The sequence below is a fragment of the Lathyrus oleraceus genome, chromosome 4, assembly GCF_024323335.1.
Source record: "Lathyrus oleraceus cultivar Zhongwan6 chromosome 4, CAAS_Psat_ZW6_1.0, whole genome shotgun sequence".
NCBI lineage: Eukaryota > Viridiplantae > Streptophyta > Magnoliopsida > Fabales > Fabaceae > Lathyrus > Lathyrus oleraceus.
In genome coordinates this window covers 128,041,474-128,066,907 of record NC_066582.1, presented here as the reverse complement: position 1 = coordinate 128,066,907, position 25,434 = coordinate 128,041,474, and the positions used below count along the sequence as shown (strand labels likewise).

General features: G+C 38.4%; 1 pseudogene; it reads right to left on the bottom strand.

The window, feature by feature from the left end:
- Window positions 1-1,382: 1,382 nt before the first annotated feature.
- Window positions 1,383-1,482, bottom strand: LOC127077180 (uncharacterized; annotated as a pseudogene).
- Window positions 1,483-25,434: the final 23,952 nt, after the last annotated feature.

The following is a 25,434-nucleotide window of genomic DNA, read 5'->3' as shown; positions in this document are numbered from 1 at the left end:
TCACGGTCTCAACTTACAGGTTTAATAACAAGATGTTTTACAAAAGTAAAGGACATAAAGAAGTTAAAATCAATAGAGCGAGAGTTTGAGGTTTTAACTGGACAGTGTAAGTTAGGCATTAATTCTAGATCAGGGCGAGAGCAAGTTTTAGAGTTAATTAAATTCTGACCTTTTCCAAAAAGTATTTTTAAAGATTGAATGTGAGGACGAGAGTTAAGCATTTGGATTTGATTATATAACCTAAGTCAACAGAGCGAGAGTTTGAGATAAGGGTGTTTAAAACGGTCAGTGTTTTCTTAAAAAGAGTTTCTGCAACTTTATTGTTTTCAAAATATGGTTTTTGACTTAATTATAAGTGACAGCTACATTAATATAAAATCATGGTTTATTCAACAGAGCGAGAGTTTGAGATAAAACCTTTAACCAATAAAGTTAACTGAAACGATTTATTTTAAAAAAAACCAAGAAACCGACAAAGACTTGATTCCCTAGTTTTGACGAACTACATACCGATATCCGTTTTATTAATATTTAATCTAGATCTTAGTTTAGCCTTTAGTTTTTTCCCAAACAATCAAACATTTTTAACCTTAGATTTACGTAGTAACCTTAGATAACGGTATATCGATTCATAAGTCCCTGTGGGATCGATATCTTTTAAAACTACGCGATAGAACTGTGCACTTGCAGTTTGTATCCCATTCTCGACTCACACAGTCGAGCGATCAAGTTTTTGGCGCCGTTGCCGGGGACTTTTATTCAATCGATATCGTAACTCTTCCGTTACGCTGTAGAGACTAAGGTTTCTTTTTCTTCTATTCTTTCTTTCGTTGATTTGTATGCCACGCACTCGCTCACAAGGTGAACCGCTCTATCTACGAATCAACGATATCGAACTATATCTCCGAGTCTTACGACGAATTCGGGAATATCGTGCTGCAAACAATCTCCCTCCTATAGACTTTCCTGATCTCAAAGATCTTCCTTCTTTAACCGAGATGGCAGAACCAGCTCGTGCTCTTAGAGATTACGCCGCTCCATCGCAAGATGAACCGCATTCAAGTATTGCTCCGCCCGCAATTGAAGCAAACAACTTCGAACTCAAACCTTCGCTGTTGCAGGCTGTGCAACAGAACCAATTCTCTGAAATCTTACCGAAGATCCAAACCTTCATTTATCCGTATTTGTTCAATACGCTGATACTGTTAAAGCTAATGGTGTCACTTCAGAGGCAATTCGACTTCGTCTTTTTCCTTTCTCATTAAGAGATAGCGCTAGAAGATGGCTTCAATCTCTTCCTTCCAACTCAGTCACCACATGGAACGAGTTGAAGAAAGTTTTTCTTGCCCGATATTTTCCGCCAAGCAAAACAGCTATGTTAAGAGCCCAGATAAACGGATTTAAACAGAAAGACAACGAGTCTCTTTTCGAAGCATGGGAAAGATACAAAGACATGATGAGACTTTGCCCACACCATGGTTTGGAAGACTGGTTAGTAATTCACACATTTTATAATGGTCTCTTATACAATACAAGGTTAACAATAGACGCCGCTGCAGGTGGTGCACTAATGAACAAACCTTATGCTGATGCTTACCAGCTTATCGAGAGCATGGCCCAAAACCACTATCAGTGGGGAACCGAACGAACAACGGTGGAAAAACCTCAACCGAAAACTGGCATGTACGAGATAAGTAACCTTGATCACGTTAATGCAAAAGTGGATGCTTTGGTCCAAAAAATTGAAAGTTTAAACGTATCACCTCCAGCCGCCGTGGTTGCTATAACTCAGAATTGCGAGGTCTGTGGAATCCAAGGCCACACTCCTGCGGAATGTCAACTCTTGACTGGAATCCAAGCAGAGCAAGTAAACTATGCTCAAGGAAGCCCCTACTCGAATACCTATAACCCAAATTGGAAGAATCCATCCAAACTTTTCATATAAGAGTAATAATGCTTTATACGCACCTGGACAGTCTCCAAATCAAGCCCCATCTATACCTCCGGGATATCAGAAACCGAATCCTAACAATAATACCCCTAGAAAATCCAACTTGGAAATCATGATGGAAAACTTTATAGCTTCCCAACAACAAACCAATAAAGATTTCTTAAACCAGAACATACATACTGGCGAACAACTTAAACAACTAGCAAGCAAAGTAGATGCCTTGGCTACCCATAACAAAATGCTAGAAACACAAATATCACAAGTAGCTCAACAACAAGCACCTACTGCTGCCCCAACTGGTACATTCCCTGGACAGCCCCAACCTAATCCGAGAAGCCAAGCTCATGCAATTATATTAAGAAGTGGAACGGAGGTGGAAGGACCGTCTGACCCAAGGATAGAAAACCAAAACCCTAAGAAATCAACTGAGGAAAGTGAACCTAAGGAAAAGGAAGAGAGTAATAAGGAAACCCTAGAAAAGAAGGAACCTTATGTACCTCCACCACCTTACAAACCACCTATACCGTACCCTCAAAGGCTTGTTAAAACCAAAGATGCGGGCCAATTTAGAAAATTTGTTGATCTCCTTAAACAATTAAACGTTACAATTCCGTTTACCGAAGCTATTACGCAGATGCCCTCATATGCTAAATTCTTAAAAGAAATTCTTTCTAATAAGAGGAAACTTGAGGATAGCGAAACCGTTACACTCCCTGCCGAATGTAGCGCTATAATCCAAAACATGCCTCCTAAACTCAAGGATCCGGGTAGTTTCTCTATACCCTGTCACATAGGAAAATTTGTCATCGACAAAGCCTTATGCGATTTAGGAGCCGGAATTAGCGTTATGCCTTTATCCATATGTAAGAAACTGGAAATGGGAGAATTAAGACCGACCAAAATGTCCGTGCAACTAGCAGATCGTTCCATCAAATATCCTGTAGGAATCCTTGAAAACGTTCCCGTACGCATAGGTCAGTTTTACATTCCCACTGACTTCACAATTATGGACATTAGAGAAGATGATACTACACCTATTATACTAGGAAGACCATTCTTAGCAACTGCCGGTGCAATCATAGACGTAAAACGAGGACGACTCACCTTCGAAGTAGGTGAAGAGAAAATTGAATTCATTCTTTCCCAATTCTTGAAAGCACCTGCAATAGAAGATACATGTTACTTCATGGATATCATCGATGAATGCATAAAAGAAGCAGAGTTAGGAGAAGACAAATCATCAGACTATCTTTTAGAGGACAAATCTAAACAATGCTTAGCAATAACACCGGACCCTACGCAATGTCTTAACAAACCAACCCCTGATTTGAAAACACTTCCCAAAAATCTGAGATATGAATTCCTAGACTTAGAACTTGAACGACCTGTGATAGTTAATGCAGATCTAGGAAGACTCGAAACAGAAAAACTCTTACATATCTTAAGGAAATATCCAACCGCACTAGGATACCACATCACCGATCTTAAAGGAATAAGCCCTTCTATTTGTATGCACCGCATCATGTTAGAAGAAGACTGTAAAACCTCTAGGGAACACCAGAGAAGACTAAATCCGATCCTAAGTGAGGTAGTAAAGAAAGAAATAACCAAGTTATTGGAAGCAGGTATTATATATCCTATATCTGATAGCAAATGGGTCAGTCCTGTACACGTTGTACCAAAGAAAGGAGGCATAACCGTTATTGAAAACGAAAAAGGAGAAACTATAACTAAACGAATCGAATCGGGATGGAGAATGTGCATTGATTATAGGAAACTAAACAAAGCAACCCGAAAAGATCATTTCCCTTTACCATTCATTGACCAAATGTTAGAACGATTAGCTAAACATTCACATTTCTGTTATCTAGACGGTTATTCAGGCTTCTTTCAAATACCAATTCACCCTGATGACCAAGAAAAGACAACGTTCACATGCCCTTTTGGTACCTTCGCTTATAGACGAATGCCGTTTGGTCTGTGTAATGCCCCTGCAACTTTTCAAAGATGCATGATGGCAATATTCGCCGACTTTCTCGAAAACATCATGGAAGTATTTATGGATGACTTTTCTGTATACGGACAAAGTTTCGAAGAATGCCTTGAAAACCTGGAAAGAGTTCTTGAGCGATGTGTAAAAGTAAACTTAGTACTTAATTGGGAAAAGTGCCACTTTATGGTACAAGAAGGAATTGTTTTAGGACACATCATCTCGAACAGAGGAATTGAAGTAGACAAAGCCAAAATAGAGGTAATCGAAAATCTTCAACCCCCAAGAACCGTGAGGGAAGTACGAAGCTTTTTAGGACACGCCGGTTTTTACCGACGATTCATCAAAGACTTCTCTAAGATAACTAAACCCTTAACCGGACTGTTGATGAAAGATGCTGAATTCATATTCGACGATAACTGTTTAAAAGCATTTCAAACTCTTAAACAAGCATTGATCTCCGCACCCATTATGCAGACACCAGACTGGAATGAACCATTCGAAATAATGTGCGATGCCAGTGATTATGTTGTAGGTGCTGTTTTAGGACAAAGAAAGGATAAAAAGCTTCACGTTATATATTACGCTAGCAGAACCCTGGATGAAGCGCAAATGAATTACGCCACTACCGAGAAAGAACTCCTAGCAGTGGTATTTGCGCTAGATAAATTTCGTTCTTACTTGGTAGGAGCCAAAATAATAGTTTACACCGATCACGCTGCTATCAGGTACCTTTTAACAAAAAAGATGCTAAACCTAGACTCCTAAGATGGATCTTGTTGCTACAAGAATTCGACTTAGAAATCAAGGACAAGAAAGGAACTGAAAACGTAGTAGCAGACCACCTCTCTAGACTTGAGAACCTTGAACCGGAAAGAACATCAATTAATGATGATTTCTCGTACGACAAACTTATAGCTACTTTGGAAGAGAACAACTCCGACATACAAGTAGAAACCACCTTAGCTATATCTGTCACACCATGGTACGCTGATCTAGTCAATTATTTAGCTGCCGGAATAGTTCCACCTACTTTATCTTACCAGCAGAAGAAACGATTCTTCCACGACATAAAACACTATTACTGGGATGATCCCTTACTTTTCAAAAGAGGCCCCGATGGTATTTTCCGTCGATGTATACCCGAAGAAGAGGTAGAAAATATAATCCAACACTGTCACTCCGCTCCTTATGGTGGACACACAAGTACATCCAAGACCTGCTCTAAAATCCTACAAGCTGGCTTTTATTGGCCAACTATATGGAAGGACGTACATGCGGCTATTAAGGAGTGTGACAGATGTCAGCGCACGGGAAACATATCTAGACGCGACGAGATGCCACAAAAAGGTATTTTGGAAGTAGAGATTTTTGACGTGTGGGGGATAGACTTCATGGGACCTTTCCCATCCTCTTTCGGTAACAAATACATACTCGTGGCAGTTGACTACGTATCAAAGTGGATCGAAGCTATAGCTTCTCCAACAAATGACACCCGAGTAGTAACTAGACTCTTTAAAAATATAATATTTCCGAGATTTGGCATCCCAAGAATAGTAGTCAGTGATGGTGGATCACACTTTATATCCAAGGTACTCGAAAAACTACTACTTAAGTATGGAGTGAGACATAAGATAGCGACACCTTACCACCCTCAAACCAGTGGACAAGTGGAAGTGTCTAACAGAGAAATCAAGCAAATACTAGAAAAACGGTCGCCACTTCAAGGAAAGATTGGTCATTGAAATTACCAGAAGCTTTGTGGGCATACCGAACTGCTTATAAAACCCCCATAGGGACGACCCCATTTAAGCTCATTTATGGAAAATCCTGTCACCTCCCGGTAGAATTAGAACATAAAGCCTATTGGGCTATTAGAAATTTAAATTTGAATTATAAAGCCGCCGGTGAAAAGAGAATCCTTGACATAAACGAACTAGAGGAACTCAGAAGAGACGCCTATGAAAATGCCAGAATCTATAAAGAAAGAACAAAACAATGGCATGACAAGCGTATATCAAGGAAAATCTTCAAGCAAGGCGACGCAGTACTTTTATTTAACTCTAGACTAAAGTTATTCCCGGGAAAACTACGATCCAGATGGTCAGGGCCTTTTCATATCACTAAAATCTTTCCCAGTGGAGCGGTAGAAATAAAAGGACAATCTACAGAACCGTTCACCGTAAACGGGCAACGTCTGAAACACTATCACTATGCGGAAACCAACGAGGATTCGCAAATTCTACACTTAGACGAAACGCCCCCAGGACTTATAGACTATATTTAACAGTTTCTTTGTCGAGCTTGCGACATTTAAACAAAGCGCTTAGTGGGAGACAACCCACAAATTAATTTGTTATTTTATTATTCTATTATTATCATTTCCCTATTTCTTTCTTAATTATTCTTTTAATTTCGTTTAATATTCATTCTTGATTTATTCAAAAATAAAAAAAATAAAAAAAATAATAATATTTTTTTCTCTTTTCGGCATTTGGCCAAATCCTGACTTAAACTCATGTTTTCTTTTCTCTAGCTAACACTAACCAGATGGGACATTTTGATCGTATGGGTATCAAGTTCAGAGGAATGGCTCAGAAACAAAAGTTTGAAGAACTAGCCGCTAGAGAGATGCTACCTAGTTTATATGCTGATGATTGGGCTATGACTGCCCTTGGACTGAGACAGAGTGTCCTGTATTTGCTGAATCAGATAGGATGGGAGACCTCCCCTATCCTGAGACATTTCACCACCTACCGGAGACTCACACTAGAATTCCTTAGCTCACTAATCTATCTACCCAGCCATGGAAAAGGAATTAGCAGAGGTTTTATCCAGTTCAGAATGTTCAATATGGAGTACCAATTTAATATTAGAGACTTCACCAACCTTTTGGGTTTCCCTACCTCCTTTGATACATTCACTGTAAGCCAGGAAGAACTTTTTGAATATAGAGAGCTTGAACACTTTTGGGGTAAGCTGACTGGAAATGATGAGCCCGAAGAACATGAGTTTCTCTCTGGAAACATACATAACCCGGCTTTTCGCTATTTCCATAAGATCCTGACCCACACTTTATTTGGGAAGAAGCCAAACAGTACTTCAGTTTCACGTGATGAACTTTTCATCATATTTTGTGCTTCCCAGAACCGTCCAGTAAACGGTGCCACTTTTATGTTAGCTAATTTGGACCACCTTATCCAGGATGAGCGAGCACCCATTAGAATAGGCGGTTTGATAACTATGATAGGTAATGCCATTGGATTACGTCAGCCTATGCTTGACCTTAGCCCTTTTTGTGGCATTACTACTATGAGTATACCTTTCCTCTTCAACACTATGTTTATAGCAAACCTAGGGTCTGATGAGTTTGAACTTATTATTGATAACCAGGTTCTCTGCCTATTCACCATGCCCGATCCTAGGACTAGTGTTCATAACCAAAGGAACTGGCTCTATAACCTGAATGAAACCCCAACTCCTGCTGGATCCACTGAATCCATCCAGGATTATGAGATTTGTAACGACTATGAGAATTATGTTAACCAGATATCTCATGCTGAATCTGACCCTCAGACACCATCCGGCTATCATGATATTGACCCTCCTCCTCAGCCTGTTCCGACCGAAGAATCAGCCATACCTGACCTCCGACATCACATGCCCGGAACTGATTATAACACCGCCATTGAAGCTTTGATGTCAGAACAAGACGCCCTCAGAGGAGAATTTACTAACATGAGAGACGAAGTTCTAGGATACATGAGCAGTATGACGAATCAGTTTCACGAATTGCTACATCATGTTAACTCTTTTACTCCTCCGGCCAGAGATCGTACAGAGGGATAGAATTTAGTTATCTTTCTAAGTTATTCAGTTTTACGTCAGATTATTTATTAATGTTATTTGAATTCATGTTTATTTCTCTTTCATTTCATTGTTTTCCTTTCCTGTATTACATTATGATCATTTTTATTGAAGCTGTTTAGTTAATTTTATTATGCAAAAGCTATTATGCTCTACTGTTGCTACCTATGAATTATTACTATACAAAGCAGATTAAGCGTGCACAATAAATTAAATTGCAGACTAAACTGATCATAAGCAAAACAAAACATTAAAATACACTACCAAAATAATCCTGTGAAGCGCCACTAAGCCTTTCCAAAAGGGAATGCGTGACGAGCGTCACACTACCCATAACGGACGGCACGCTTAGTGCCTGTTACGAGCGTCACATCCCTGTGACGAGCGTAACACTCCTCAGACTAGTGAACGTTAAGGAGCCGTTGGAGACGAACGTTACACCTTTAACTTTTTACCTTCCCCATTCATTTTTCATTTAACCACACTTAATTACTTTTCAACCACTTTTTCTTTCCACCTTCCAAATTCTTCTCCTATAAATACCCACCAAACCTTCCTTCATTCACCACAAAACAATTCTCTCCTATCAAATACACTTCTTTTTCTTTCCAAATCATCCCTTCAAAAATTCATCACAATGGCGGGAAATCAGAATTTCGGAAATATCATCTTCCGATCCGTAGATGACAATTATCAGAGGGAGCAATTCGAGCGTTTCCAACAGCGAGGCGTCGTTTCCACCAGGTACCCCGATTTACCTTGTTTACAACAATTAGGCTTACTCCAAGGTATCGAATGGATGCTCCGTCAAGCCAACCTAACCTTCCTTTGCACTCATAATCAACCCACCTACCCATCCCTAACCTTAGAATTCTTAAGTTCATACGACTACACCACCCCCGCCGGTGAAGACGAATTTCTAACCGGTACGGCAACCTTCCGTATGTTTAACACCGAGTACTCTCTAACCCAAAACCAATTGAGTACCATGCTACAATTTCCCACAGAAGGTCTGCTGCATGCCAGAATCCCTCCAACCTCAAACTGGAACACAGTTGGCGTTTTTGGCCTTTTAAAGAAAATTTCCGGTATAGATACCTACAACTGGGAAGAACTCCTTCTCTCCCATATACATAACCCCACTATCCGGTACTTTATCCGCATCTTGCAAAACACAGTTTTTGGAAGGCCAAACAACAGCAAGGTCAACTCAAAGGAACTATTTTTCCTCCAGTGCGTCTTCGAACCAGATACTCAGGTAAACGCCGCCTCCTTTCTCTTTCATCACATCCGCACCTTATGTGCTAGAGGCAGGCAACCTTTTATAATTGGTGGCTTAATCACCACCATCGCACTTGGCCTACACCTAGGAGATAAACTCCAAACTTTAGAATCCCTACCTCCCCTATCTATGGATACCAGCTACTGTCGATCCAGCCGCTTGATTAAGAACAGAGTAGGCGGAGGATATTATCTTATGGTGAACAACCAGGCAGTCCCAAGCGTTGTTCTACCAAATACTGCCCTCACTGATGTCACAAACCCCGACCGCCACCTCTATGATCTAAACGCTCCTGAAACCACCGAGCCTTTACAAACAAACCCACAAACAGATGAGTTTGAAGAAATGGAACAAGGTGATCATCCGCCTACACAACAGTCAGTCCCGCTCAACCCTTCCGGCAATACAACTGGCCCATCCTCCCAACGTCGTCGACGAAGAAGGCCTGCAACCAACGACGACATTATGGATGCTATCGATGGAATGCAGGCACAGAATGTCGAGATGCTGCAGATGATGCGTCAAATGCAACAGCAACAGGACGCTAGGAATGCCATAACCGACCAGCGGTTTACTGAGTTGTTCAGCAGGTTCGACAACTTAGACTTACGTCAGAGATCACCAGGTCCAAGAACCAGAGGCGGAAGACAACCTTAGTTGTAGTTTCCTTCTCCTTTCCTTATTGTATTTCATTTCCTTAAAACATTGGGGACAATGTTTAATTTAAGTATGGGGGGGAAAACTTGTCCTTCCTATTTCCATTTTTCAAGTATGTTACCTTCCCTTTCATTGTTATTTCCCTTTCTTATGCAAAAAAAAAAAAAAAAAAAAATTATTATAATTTTAAGTTAAGTCCCTAGTGTGAAATATTTCTATTATCTATTCCCCTCAATTTTCTTGAGCCATAACAAAACAAATTTTAACACACCCAATAAGTATAAAGGTTGCTTACTTTATAAAACTTGAGTGAAATCAAAAAAAAAAATCATTACCATAACAACGCTTTGAGAACCTCAACATGTTAGATCAGGATAAGTACCTATTATACCGATTCCTCGAACTTTTAGCTTTAGAGTAACCCCGAGTAGTTTATATGAGAAGTCAGCACCATCTTAATAGCAAACTACGTGGAGAGCCGATGAATATAAGTGAATGATCCCCAAAGTAACATAAAATATATGAATATATCAGGAAATGCACTGATTAAATTAGGTGATCCTTACCAGATCATTTAATCTAAAGGTTGCAGATCATGCAAAAACACAATATGAAAAATCCATTATGAGTTGGTTCAGTAGGTATCTGGTACTGAACTCGGTAGAGCGGACTACGGTTCGATCCCCCACGATTTGCAATGGACTGAATAACGAAGTTATCCGACTTATGTACCAGAACTTCTAGCTAAAAGCGGATCAGAATCACTAACCGGTCACTCCACTATGTGCGCGAAAAGATAAAGGGCTTAATGTGATTTCGCTAGAATGAAAGCGGGTGAAATAAAAGTAAAGGAACTCGGATAGCTATAATGGCATTACTTGAACTGATTTGCATAAAGTAGGGTTATCTAAGTTGTAACGGTAGTTGTTGATGTCAAGATTAAACTCAAATTGCTTCTAAACAAAATCCATTTGCAACCTATTACGAATTGATGTGTGTTTTGAAACTTCGCCTGGCTAAATTTTTGAAAACGATTTCTATACTGAATTTTGCTTGAGGACAAGCAAAGATCTAAGTATGGGGGAGTTTGATAACACGAAATTATATCATATTTTAGGACTTAATTCCATTAAATTCTATGACTATTTATTTCGGTTTACTGCATTTTATGAGATATTACGTGGTATTTTCTTCCTATTTGTCTCAGGTAGTCCATTTTGAAGAACAAGTGAAAACGGAAGAAAAGAAGGTGCAAAAAGGAGAGAAAAGGAACCAAATGCCAAAGCCCAGCCCAAAGCGCACAAGTCACCAATGTTGTGCCTGTGACGGACGTCACAGGGTGCGTGACGAGCGTCACGCAAAACAACCTTGTGACGGACGTCACACATGGTGTGACGAGCGTCACACCATTCCACTACCTTTTTGGCGAAAGTAACGCCCTCAGAAGACTTGAAGAAGAGACGTTGAGGAGTTGGTCTCCTATATCCACGCCGTGTATTTAGCCACGTTGAAGAACTGGAGAAACGGAGCAGTTACCAGCACCAATATAAATAGCCATCTCAAAAACCTAAAGGCCTCTCGGTTTTTGCACGCTCATATTGCCGAAGCTCTGCCAATTTTCTTTTCACGCTTTTGCTTATTTTCTTTTCCAGCAACTTAACATTGTTTATTTTATTTATTTCTTTTGCAAGTTCTACATTCTTTTTCCCTTGCAATTTACCTTTCCCTTTTTAGCATTTAGATATTTTTCGCATAATAGTTTCTACACCGGAGACTATTGTGCAACTTTTTATCGGATCTAACCTTACGTTAGATTCTAGTTTTATTTCCTTGGTTTAATTTATTGTTTAATTGAAGAATCGAAGAACAAATCCTACCGGCTTGTGGTGGAGTGTTCAAGACTATTGTATTACGCATTCAGGTTCTTTAATCATTATTTAATATTTTGTTTTATTACTTATCTATATTATCTGCCTGGAATGAGTCTGTTTATGCATGATATGTATTCTTGTTTATTTAGCATGTCTGGCTAATTCGCCTAGGTATCGGTATGTAAAGTAAGCAGAATAAGGGATCAAGACTGAGTCGGTCTATCTAAAACTTAAAATTAAAATCAATCTTTTCACGGTCTCAACTTACAGGTTTAATAACAAGATTTTTTACAAAAGTAAAGGACATAAAGAAGTTAAAATCAATAGAGCGAGAGTTTGAGGTTTTAACTGGACAGTGTAAGTTAGGCATTAATTCTAGATCAGGGCGAGAGCAAGTTTTAGAGTTAATTAAATTCTGACCTTTTCCAAAAAGTATTTTTAAAGATTGAATGTGAGGACGAGAGTTAAGCATTTGGATTTGATTATATAACCTAAGTCAACAGAGCGAGAGTTTGAGATAAGGGTGTTTAAAACGGTCAGTGTTTTCTTAAAAGAGTTTCTGCAACTTTATTGTTTTCAAAATATGGTTTTTGACTTAATTATAAGTGACAGCTACATTAATATAAAATCATGGTTTATTCAACAGAGCGAGAGTTTGAGATAAAACCTTTAACCAATAAAGTTAACTGAAACGATTTATTTTAAAAAAAAACCAAGAAACCGACAAAGACTTGATTCCCTAGTTTTGACGAACTACATACCGATATCCGTTTTATTAATATTTAATCTAGATCTTAGTTTAGCCTTTAGTTTTTCCCCAAACAATCAAACATTTTTAACCTTAGATTTACGTAGTAACCTTAGATAACGGTATATCGATTCATAAGTCCCTGTGGGATCGATATCTTTTAAAACTACGCGATAGAACTGTGCACTTGCAGTTTGTATCCCATTCTCGACTCACACAGTCGAGCGATCAGCATACAACATGTCAAATACAGTCATCATGCAAAAGATTGGAAACAGAAGAGCTCATTTGACCTAGAAATGAAAATGCACAAGTATGACATCAAATTGTGTGACACACATTGTCACACCATACAATCATGTGTATAAAACAGAGATGAAAAATGAGAAAAATACACAACCAAGCCTCAAAGGTCATGCAACATGTTAGGAATCATCACATAAAATTTTATGGCAATTGGATCATTATTGAGCATTTCATGATAGAATGAATGAAGCATGTCACATTTTGCATATATGTTCAATCAACAATCCACAATTAAAATTCCAGCAATGGTAAAATCATGAAATTCACATTAAAAAATAAAGGACATTCACATGAACATTTAGCAAAAATAATGGATTAAATTGGATTAAATTTCAATTTGTTATGAATTTTACAAGTTGCATGAAAATATTATGAATAATGAAGAAATCACATGATGAAATGGAGGGAAATAACAAAGGTTGATAGAATTTGAAATAATGCCAGAAGCTGGAATCGAAGTGAGTACGGCGCCTCGTCAAAACGACGTCGTTTTGACCAAGGCTGGAAATGAAAAAAGAAAATATGAAACGCGCTCAGGGAGAATCGAAGCGAGGTAATGCTCGCTGGACTGAAACGACGTCGTTTTAGAGCGCCGCCCCTAGGGTTTGCAGACGGCGGATGTACAGTGCCAGGCAGTGGTTTCCACCGTCTTCCTCATGAAGACGGTGGCTGCTACAGTGCTCACCAACATTTTTTTTTGCAGATTTTCATAAAAATTATATCAATGGAAAGGTTATCACATGTAGAACACAGATCGAGCATCATTTCAGTCTAAATCATCATGTATTTTAAGAATCGAAGCAAAACATCTATGAACATCAAACTTTCAATTCATCATAACTTCTTCAAATCTCAACCAAATTTAATGAAATTTATATCAGGAGAATCAGCATTCAAAGATCTACAACTCTATGTGCATAAAAAGGTGAATTAAGAGGTTCGAAATTCACACCTCTTGAAGAGCAGAATTAGGAAACAAGCGATTCAAGCTTCTACAATGTCCAGTTCCACTCCTGAGGTGATAACTTGAAGTTTGAAGCAATAATTGGAGCTTGAGATGGCTTGGATCTAGCTCAGATTTCAGTTTCCATCTTCATGTTCTTGAGCTTGCACACCTTGATTCTGGCTCAAATTCTTCAATCAAGAGCTTGATCTATATTCAATGATGATCAGAGAACAACAATATGCAATAAAATCAATGGCTTATGTGAAGAAAATTTGAATTATGATTGAGAGAAATTTTGGAGGGAATTTGGATCTAGATCTAGAATGATTGAAAACTGTGAAATTTTGTTATGATTAGCCTTTTATATGCTTTCCTAATCACTTTGCTAATTACACTTAGGCATGGCTAATGAAAGATTATTGAGAAATAAGGTGTTATGCACAATTGGAATTTTCACCCTATGCATGGCCATCATGAACGTGAACAGTAGCATGCATGGTGTTTTTCCACTTAAAATGATCCCATGCACATGATGGAAGGGTTAAAAAACTCATATGATGTACCAATTTTAAATTCATGATTTTCCCTCCAAGAATCACATACATGGCCAAATGATCATATGATGCTCATTCATGCAATACCATGAGGGTTTTGGAAAATATGAGTCATAAGGAGCATGATGCAAAAAGAGGCACTCAATTTGGAGTTTTAGATCAAAAGTTATGGCTTGTTGAAGTTCCATGCACACATTGCAATCAATGGATCATAACTCCTCAACCATTCATCAGATGCTCATGATCTTGGACTTTTTGGAAATGGGAGAGAAAGATATTCAACTTTCATGTTGGACAAAAATTCATTTGAAGCTTCTTTGATGTTGGAAAGTTGAGTTGAAAGTGAACCAAAAACTTTCCATTTTTGGAAACTTTCAATTACAGGTCACTTCCCATTTTGGGAAACTTTTGATCTGGCTTCAAATTCTTCAAGATAAGTGTTTGTAATGACAAATGAACCTCTTTGGGACATGAATGAAGTGTTGAAACTCATTTCTCCACCTCCTAGCCCTCAGTTGACATTCAGTTGACTTTTATGGGCCCTAGATGACTTGAACATGCACTATGGACTTTGAGCCTCTAACACTTGAGGAAATGGCTCAGAAATGAACCCCCTAGCTCCAATAAGCTCTCCACATAACCATGTGATCTCCATCTCAATAGAATACTTCACCTCCTTGTGAATCCCTGGTTGGAATAGAAGTCAGTGATTAGGGTTGACCAGAGGTCAAAACCCTAATCCAGAGGAAATTGATCATGAATCATGAAGCCCTTGGATGATGACATAACCATGATGATGGTGACATATCCTTGCAAACAAGATAATACTCAACCTTTTTAAGGATCAAGAAAACCCTAATTAAAGCACAAACCCTCAGATGGTTGGTGATCAATTCGATAAGACCCTCAGGCTTGAACCATACAACTTCTCCATCTTTGACAAGACCTTAGAGGATGACTTGTTTATTTCCACATGATATGCAATATGCAAATGACTAATGCCCTAAATATGAAATGCAATATGCTAAGCTAGTCCCAAGAAGAGGAGGGCAAATTTTGAGGTGTTACAAGCTGCTCCACCATATTGAATTCTCTTTTCTTGATTAATCTTAGTACCTCATCATCATCATTAGGCTTCAAATTGATGGATTCACCAGACTCACATCTTGAAGCACTAACCGGATTTGCTACAGGTACCTTAACCTTCTTACCAACATCCTCTACATCTTTTGGGAAAACATGCCTAAAAACATGACCGCTACGGGTCACCTTCGTAACATCAGCAATGTTCATAACAGAACTGGTCGTAGGCAACGGAACCTCTTGACCATTCTCTAACATAGTAGCGTTATACTGATATGAACAACTCTATCGGATGCATACGGAATCGGGCCCGCTAACCGTATTACCAATGGCGATACTGATCTGTTAATGCTATTACTGCTGCTACTGTCAAACTGAATCACTACCCGCTCTGGGGTCTTGAATACCGACACTATCACATTCACATCATCTATATCCCTCAATTGTTGAATCTGGATTACATTCTGATCCATTAACTTCTGGATATCTCTCTTGACAACTGAACACCCACAGGGGTTTACACTGCAAACCGCACAACCGGCATGGTCATGCTCACAATCACTAAAAGTACACAGGGTCTTATGCATCTCTACCAAGGACCGACGGATACGTCGCACATCAAACACTCGAAAACTTCCTGGACAACCATTTACCATATTGACAGAGGAATTACCATGAGCAGGCAATGGGTTTGCTTTTACATTAGGCGCGCGATCCTCAAAGGACACCATCCCACTCTTTACTAGCTTTTGGACCTTGTACTTCAACGGGTAGCAGTTTTCAATGTCGTGACCGAGACCTCCTTGATGAAAGGCACAACGGAGTTCTGGCTTATACCACCATGGAAGTGGTTCCGGAATTTGCCGTGGATTTCTTGGTTGAAGTAGGTTCTTGAGAATCAAAGACGGGTATAATTCAACATAGGTCATAGGAATGGGGTCGAAAGAGACCTGCTTCCTCTCAAAGTTCTGTTGTTGTTGATTATTGTTGTTGTTGTTGTTGTTGTAGTTGTTTGTTCTTTGTTGTGGCTGTTGTTGACGTTGTTGTTGAACTAGCATGGATTCATTGTTGGAAAATACTGGAATAACGGATGATACTTGATGATGATATTGACGTGGTTTCTGACTTCTTCTAACACGAGGCTTCATCTGCCTCCCAACTGATACTGCGTTGGCTTCGCCCTTCTTCTTTCAGGCGAACCCACTGTCATACTTCTTGCTCGAGGATACCTCTTCTTTAGAAAAATTTCCCTCTCGGACACCTTCTAATCTCATCCCCATGTTTACCATTTCGGTAAAGTCAATAGGGGCACTAGCAATGATTTGCTCTTAGTAAAATGAGCTCAGGGTCTTAAGGAAAATCTTGGTCATCTCTTTTTCTTCCAACAGAGGGTTGATCTGACTAGCAAGCTCCCTCCACCTATGGGCGTACTCTTTGAAGGTCTCTTTGTCCTTTTGAGACATCGACCTTAGCTATTCCCTATTGTAAGACCCCAATTTTGACCCTAAGACCCCCCATGCTTTTCACATCATAGGCATTAGCATTGGGATCATACCTTGGCATCTTCCTTACCCTTCATTCATTGGGTTTGTTATGGGAGAGATCACCAAGCACCATGTGATTGTATCATACTTGTATTTTATCATTTACTAACCAAAATACAAAAAAATATGTCTTTGCATTTGTCTAACTCTTTTGTAGGTGAGGCACTTGATCACCTTTGATCTATCAAGTTCACATCTAGGGTTTAAGACCCTCATTGTTAAGATCTCAACCAAGGAATGATCCATAATTGCTCTAGACATCATATATGAGTCCCCATGATCTCCATATGTTATTTTGATCAAGAATTCTTCAAGAGTTTGGAATTGGTTTGCCTTGGAAACCCTAGTTCATGTGGGTATCTTGAGTAACTTCTTCAACAAGCTTCTTCACCAATTGTTCAAATATTTCAAGGGACACTTCAAATTTAATAATCTTATGCATATATGATCTCCCACGAGTCTCAAAAGTCAAGAGAATTGCAAGCTAGCAAGGTGGTTTATGGTGGTTAACCAGAGGAATTCATCTGATCAAAACTGGGGTTCCCTAGACCCTATCTCCTACAATTTTCATCATATGAAAATGATTCCAAGATGAAAGTTACTCTAAATGACATTCCAAACAACTTTCATGTTTAGGTCTAGATCTATTTTTGCTTGAAAAGTCATTTTGTATGTTGAAAGATTATAAGTTATTTTGTCTAAACCCTAATTTAAAAGTCAACTTCCCAAGGCCATAACTTTCTCAATTTTTATGATATGAAATATTTACAAGTTGAACAATTAAATTCAAGGTGCCTACTTCAACCTTCATGTTTGGAGGAATATCTAATTCAACTTTTATTAGCATGTGATATGAGGATACATTATAGGTCATTTTGGACCAATACCATTGAACAAGTGATTTTCCTCAACTTCAAAAATTCATAACTCATTCATCCCAAATCCAAATTAGGTCAAATTTGTGACCAGTTTGAAGGATTTGGAAATAACTACAACTTTGATGAATACACGTTTCTGATTTGAAGCTCACATAAAAAGTTAGCCAGGGTGGAATAATTGAACATATGGCTTGACACTTAGAAATTTTTTTAACATGTTGAAGTTTCCAAACTTCCACCTCAAATTTCATCATGATACAAGCTCCAAATGGAAAATTGTTCAACATAAGAGTTGTTCCTCTTGATCCAGCCTTTCCAAAGAGTCCAAATTCATTCATTTTGGACAAGGTTTGAGGGGTTTGCGCATGGTCTGAACATGGATGCATCAATTGGCAAGGATCAATCTTCAAACATCAATACACTTTTGCCTTGCATTATAATCCACATTCAGACTCAATTACACTTGCATATGGAATGAATTGAGTAGCTTCATGGGCCTGTACACGGTCATGCAACCATGCACTTCACTTTGCCAAATTTGGAAATATTTTGAAAGGTGCAAATAACACTTGCTTGAGCTATTAATAAGAGGCCCTTGGCATCAGAAATTAAATCCTTGCGCGCCAGCTTTGCCTCCCACACTTGAAACCCTCACATTTGAAAGGAAAACCTGAGAAATTTCATTTGAAGTTTGAGTTTGAATCTCACTGTTTGGAGATTCAAAAACTCCAGGATCCAAAGCCTTGTACCAATCCTAAGCTACTTCTGCAAGCTTCTCAAGCAAGATCAAACACGAATTGAAGTAAGAGAGATCAAGTTCTGCATAACATTGAAGTCCTACCAATGTAGGCAAGAAGATTGAGTTGCTTTGAGGCCAAATCGAAGCAACTCAGTTCATACACCTCAAAATTCAACTCCATGTATCTCTCAATATACTTGGAGTTAGTTTGAATTGAGGTCAGATTCGTGATTAATGCCATTTTCTCTTCAAGATCATGTCCTTCTTTTTCATTTTTGTGATGGTGATGAGAGAACCAGTCTGGCCAAGGTCATCGGAGAAGGTGACAGGTGGTTTGCTCCGGCGATGTGCTGGACATGTTGTGAGCCACATGATCAAGCCAAAGTGTTTTAATCTTGAGCGTTGCTTTTGAATACCATTGGTGTAGCGCGCTGGCTCGTGTGTTTGGTGGAACGCGTGTTTCAGACCACTTGATCTTCCACCTCAATTAATGAGGGAGATCAAGTGGTCCACATTTTTTCTGATTAATTGATTTTCATTTTATTTGTTTTATTTTCATTAATTCATATTAAATTTAATATTGATCCAAAAAATGTGAGAGTTTCACCAATTTTTTTTAAATAAAATCCTCTTTCATTTTCTGAATTAAAATTATTTTTTGGATCATTATTAATATTTTTCATGATTTAATTGATTTTGTGAATATTTTTAATTGTTTAAAAATACTTTTAAGTTTCCAAAAATTCTCAAAATTTTTCTCCATGGTCCTTTGACCTTGTTTGACCTATGATAAATCTCATGGCCATTTATTTGGTGTTTTGATGAGGTTTTAGGAAATTGACCAACCATAATTTAATTTAATGCATATTTTTATTATTTTTAATTGTTTAAATGCCAAATTAATTGTGTAGAGCCATTTTAATTAACTTTGTGAGTTTGACTTGTGTTGTTGGGCCTTGGTCAAGGTTGATTTGACTTTGCTAGGTTAAGATCATTGGATTTAGGGGATTGATGGAATGTACATTCCATCTCCCAAAATGAATAAATAATCTTAATTTGGTAAAAGCCCTCCTTTGACCAATTTGTGTTTGATCCATTCTCCCTCCCTCTTCATCTCATTCCCCTTCTTTATCCATTCATGTCATGGACCTAGATATATCTATATCCCAAGGGTAGTTGATTGCAAAATCAACATAAGTATGGATCAGATTAGGTCCCCCACTTTGCATATTCTTTTTGTGTGTGGTATGTTTCATGAGCGTAGTCCATTATACTATATCTCTAACTGCATTAACACCAAAATTCTATTGCCCGACCTCAAACAGTTGTGACTTCTACATAAATCCAATTATGATTGCTTAACATAGCGCTAAATTTTGACCCAAAAGGCATAGCATTCTAGTTAGTGAGATTGTAAGTCTCCCCTCTTTCATGGTATTGTGTGTAAACTTGGCCTTTTTTCCTTCCTTTGGAAGATGTCCTTGTTCAAGGATCCATGCTTGTGATAAGTGGGTTGAGTGTTCTCCAAAGAATGACTTAAACAAAAGAAAAGCAAAAATAATACTAACTTCTAATTCACTAACAACTAACATTTAATTTCAAGTCATTTACTTTTAATACACTTTAATTTTTTAAGCCTTATTTATTTGCCATTATTCATACCATTCAAGTTGTTTACTTTTATGTCATATTCACTTTGTCCACTTGGACCATATTTTTTGATATATTGTGTTTGTATATAGTTGTTTGATTGTGTGGTCTTTTGACCTTAATGTATATAATAAGAACAAAAACCCTAAAAAACATCTTGTGTGGGCTGTTGGTTTGATCTGAGACTATTGGACTTAGAATTTAGGCAACACTCCATATGCAAAAGGACTTGGCCAATGCCAACTTTTATGAAGCCAAGTGCTTGTGAAGTGAACATTCGTCTGATACAACTTTGAAGATCCATTTGAGTTCATCTGCAACATGATCATTGTGAAGTTGTTATTTTGAATCTGCGACTTATGTCATCTTTGAAGTCATCTGACACATGGGAAAATTTTGAAGAAGATCATGAAGTTGCTAAGCTTGGATGTGGCTATCTTTATTTGATGCCTTGCTCTTCAACTTGCTATTTGTGTATTTATTATTGCTTGATTCTAAAGTCCAAGGGAAATTTGGGTTTCTATATGACATTCTTGTCTATTGGATTGCATCCCATTGGTCAGATCTTTTCAACTCTCAACTTTTAAATTTGTGCTTAGGATTAGTCTCTTCATCTCCTTCCCCACTTCTTTAATTTCAAAATCTCTTCCCCCTTTTAAAAAATCTTCTTTGCTTGTGTCTGCTTTCTAAACTTTGACCATATTGCAAACTAGAAACTTTGGCCTTACGCCATTGCATTTTCAAAACTTTTCCTTAATCAAATTCGCAAATCAATCTAACTATACTTGACTTAAAATTTCAAAATCCAAAAAGGACTAACACTCATTCAAACCATTTTTAGGCCCTTGTGCCTTTTAAACTTAAAGTTTTGTCAAAAGCAATGCACTCACTTTTAAATTGATACCACAAACTACGAGGTTTTGATCCCTCATTTTTATGTTGGTACGTAGGCACAAGTCCGAAGGTCTTGTCAAACACAACAATATAATTAATGAATTCTTTTATCATCCCTCCATTCTATTTATTGCAAACATCATTTTGAACAAAAATACATATGCACACAAAAAAGGGCTCCCTAGGAGTACCTAGGACACTTTGGGTGCTAACACCTTCCCTCTGTGTAACCAACCCCCTTACCTGTAATCTATGACATTCTATTAGTTTTGATTTGAAAATTTCTTATCTTTATGGTTTTGTTCGTACTTTTCCCCTTTCCCTTGGAAACAATGAAAGCGCGATGGCGACTCTTGTTTATTAGACGTCTAGCTTATCCATAGCTTGATGATCATGAATTTACCGCTACACCTATTTGGTGCCATATCCATGTTGTACTTATACTGTTTCACAAAAGCCTCACCCAAATTATTAAACGTGGGAACACTTGCGCTATCCAATCCTTTGTACCACCTTAGAGCGGCACTAGTCAGTCTGTCTTGGAAATAGTGAATTAATAACTGATCATTATCAGTTTTCATTGACATTTTCCTGGCATACATGACAAGATGGTTAAGTGGACAAGTATTTCCCTTGTACTTTTCATAGTCAGGGACTTTGAACTTCATCGGGATTTTGACATTTGGCACTAAGTAGATTTCAACAACACTCTTACCAAACAAATCTTTTCCCCTCAAGGTCTTCAACTCCTTTCGCAGCTCAAGGAATTGGTATTTCATCTCATTCATATTCTCATAAACATCCGGACCCTCAGACAACTCAGAATGGTAGTTGGTATCCTCAACACGAGGCAAAGTGTGAACAATTGGAGGCGGGACAGACATGACCGGGCTAGATACTGGTATAGAAGCAAAAGTAGGCGCAAATCCTTCGGGCAAAAAGTTTGGTGGCATCCCCCACGGGAATGCGACAGGCATAGTAGGAGCAAACTGAGTGGCAGGCACCCTTGAAGTAACAACCTCTGAAATGACAGTCCTCTGAGGAGGAGGAGTTGAGGGCATTGGATAAGACTGACTTTGAGCAGCTAGAACTGACTCCATCATGGCAGTCAAGCGAGCAATTTTGTCCTTCAACTCTCGGTTCTCTTGTTCCAAATGTTCCATGATTATTGGTTGATTGGCGCGAGTGTTGTATCGGTGAGTCTGCTTGGCTGAAGCACAGAAGAATAACCAATAAGATGTCTGGCGGAAGAAAAACCTATTATGAAAATGATGCATGAAATGCAATGTTTTTATTTTTTTTATTTTCAAGGAACATACTATTTTATTTGCAAATATATAATAACAATTGTAACAATTTGATTGACTATAAAAATCTCTTTTATTCATATAATTGGAAGGATTATACTGAGTACAATTTTAAAAACCAAAATACAAATACAAGAGAAAAGGAAACTAATCATCCTAAGGATATCCTAACAACAGTGTCAGATGATCTAGCTAATGGCGCGTACTTCCTTCGGATGCGTCGGATCTCAGACTCAAAAGAGGTCTTCATCTGAGCCTTCTCGAGGACAAGTTGATCAACAATCTTCTTCCAAACACCAGAAGGATGAGGCATACTAGAGGAAGATGGACCCTCTGGATCTATCTGTATCTTCACTGCTCGGTCTTTAAGAAGCTCAATAAGTGCATCTTTTTCCTTAGACTCAAGCCACAACTCCTCATGCTTTCGGCTCAAAGCATGGAACCGCTCTTCCCACATATCCTTCTCTTGCTTCATCTTGGTGAGTGCGTCTTCTAACTCCTCTACATATTGGCTAGTAAGAGTTAATGGCTCAACCACAACCATAGACATAGGTCTCTCACAAGCATACATCATCTTCAACTCCAAAGCTCTCTTCTTCACCCAAGTAGTGTAAGCTTCCAAAGCTACACAGTTGCACGGACCAAGCTCGGATCTTGCTTTCCTATGCACATTATGCCAAGCATGTATCATCTTCTGCTTCAAATGTTGGGGATCTTTACCCTCTTGATAGAAAAGACCTTCTAACTCATTGTTATTAGGTTTGTCTCTCAAGGGGAACCCAAGTTAATGACGAGCCAAAACAGGGTTGTAGTTGATTCCTCCTTGTGTACCAATGAGGGGCACATTAGAGAATTCACCACAACTATCAATAATATCCAACTACTAAATGCGGAGTTATACCAAACTATATCATCATTAGTGAGAGACATAAGTCTCTGAGACCACCATAGACATTGTTTGTTCTCCACAAAAGCAGGCGTCTGAGGCAAGTGCGAAATAAACCACTTGTACAGAAGAGGAACACATCAGACGATAGTTCCACCACCTTTATAATTCCTTAGATGCAAATAGAAGTACATATCACCCAACAAAGTAGGCACTGGATTCCCAATCAAGAAGATTCTAATGGCGTTAACATCAACAAAATCTTCAATGTTAGGGAACAAAGCCAAACCATAGATGAGTAACACAATGATGGCTTCGAAAGCATTCACACTACCGACTTGAGCAAAGGCAGTAGCTTTCCCAATAAGGAACTCAAAAGTCAACCCAAATATTCCTCCTTTCTTCACCCAATGAGCCTCAATCTCAGACTTCTTCAGATGAAGAGCTTCAGCTATAAGATGAGATTTGGGAATCTCCTCCAACCCACTAAAAGGTAGCTTGTCAGAAACATGTATTCCCAAGAGATGGGCATACTACTCCAACATAGGCACAAGATGATAATCGGGAAAAGTGAAACACCGGTTGAGAGGGTCATAAAACTGAACCAACACACTCAAAAGTCCTTCAACTACATCAGCAGACAACATAGACAGAAGCTTCCCATGACGTTGCTTGAAGTCCAAGGGATCTAATACAAAAGATGATAACTTCCTTAACTCTTTAAAGTCGAGACATTTGAAACCGTACTTCTTAGTGTTCCTTCGTCCACAATCCATGGTCTGAAAATATTTGAAAATAAAGTCTCAGTTCCTTGAAGTTATTTTCGTGTGATGAATGTTATGATGCGCATGAATGCATGAATGCAACAATCACAAATAAGGGATCACACACAAGGCAAACAAATAAAGGTCAAGGGATTAATCAAGTCATTGTCAAGATCAATCATTTATTTTGGTGGATTATGATTTTCACCTTATCAACACCCAAGTTCCATTAATATTGATAAGACTCGATTGGATCAACCAAGAATCAAGGGTTTGTTGTGAGTCACGAGCATGGAGTCAGGTTAAGAACCATCCCAAAGGAGTGTACTAAGGATAAAAACTTGTAGATCATGTTCTAAAAAGTTTCCAGAGTCTTAGTTCCATCTATCGGATATTACAGGTTAGGATGACTGACTCATCAACCCATAATATTCTCAAGAGAAACTCGTCTAAGTGTAGTATCGCGTAACAACTGTTATCAAGTCTACACTTGAACAGTCTCTGCACTACGTCCTAAATAGGCCAAGTTGGGTTAAATGTTCTACGGTCCTCAGCTTCTCGAACCCCAAATCAGAGAAAGTAATTCCTAACCACAAATAACTTGTGTGACATCAAATAACTCCAAAAGGGTCTCCACTGAGTAGATGGGTCTCAAGCCAACTTGTTAAGGACTACTCTACATAAGTCGAAAATGACTATACCATCCTCCTATCTTAATTGCACTCAAATTCGGGTTAGAACTTATCTCACCACTCAAAGATCACCAAGCACAACAAGCAGATTATATCATACAAAAAAATATACAAACATCAAATATACAATTATATACACACAAAGAAGTAGGTTAAACCCATCGGAGACTACTCCCCAGTAGAGTCGCCACTTAATTTCTGTAGCGGTAAATTCATGATCATTAAGCTATGGATAAACTTAACATCGATAAAACCAGAGTCGCCGCCACGCTTTTATTATTTCCAAAGGAAAAGGGAAAAGTACAAACAAAACCCAAAGATAAGAAGTTTTCAAATCAAAACTAATAAAATGCCAAAGATTACCAGTAAGGGGGTTGGTTACACAGAGGGAAGGTGTTAGCACCCAAAGTGTCCTAGGTACTCCTAGGGAGCCCCTTTTTGTGCGTACATATATTTTGGTATAAAATGATGTTTGAAATAAATAGGGTGTGGGGATGAGAAAAGAATTCATTAATTATATTTTTTGTGTTTGACAAGACCTTAAGACTTGTGTCTACGTACCAACATAAAAATGAGGGATCAAAACCTCGTAGTTCATGGTATCAATTTCAATGTGAGTGAATTTCTTTTAATAAAAAATTTAAGTTTAAAAAGAGGCACAAAAAGGCCTAAAAAGAGTTTGAATGAGTGTTAGTTTTTTTTGTCTTTTGAAATTTTAAGTCAACATGATTAGATTCATTTACAAGTTTGATTTAAGAAATGAGTTTAAAATGCAATGGCATAAGGCTAAAGTTTCTAGTTTGCAATGAGGTCTAAGTTAAATAA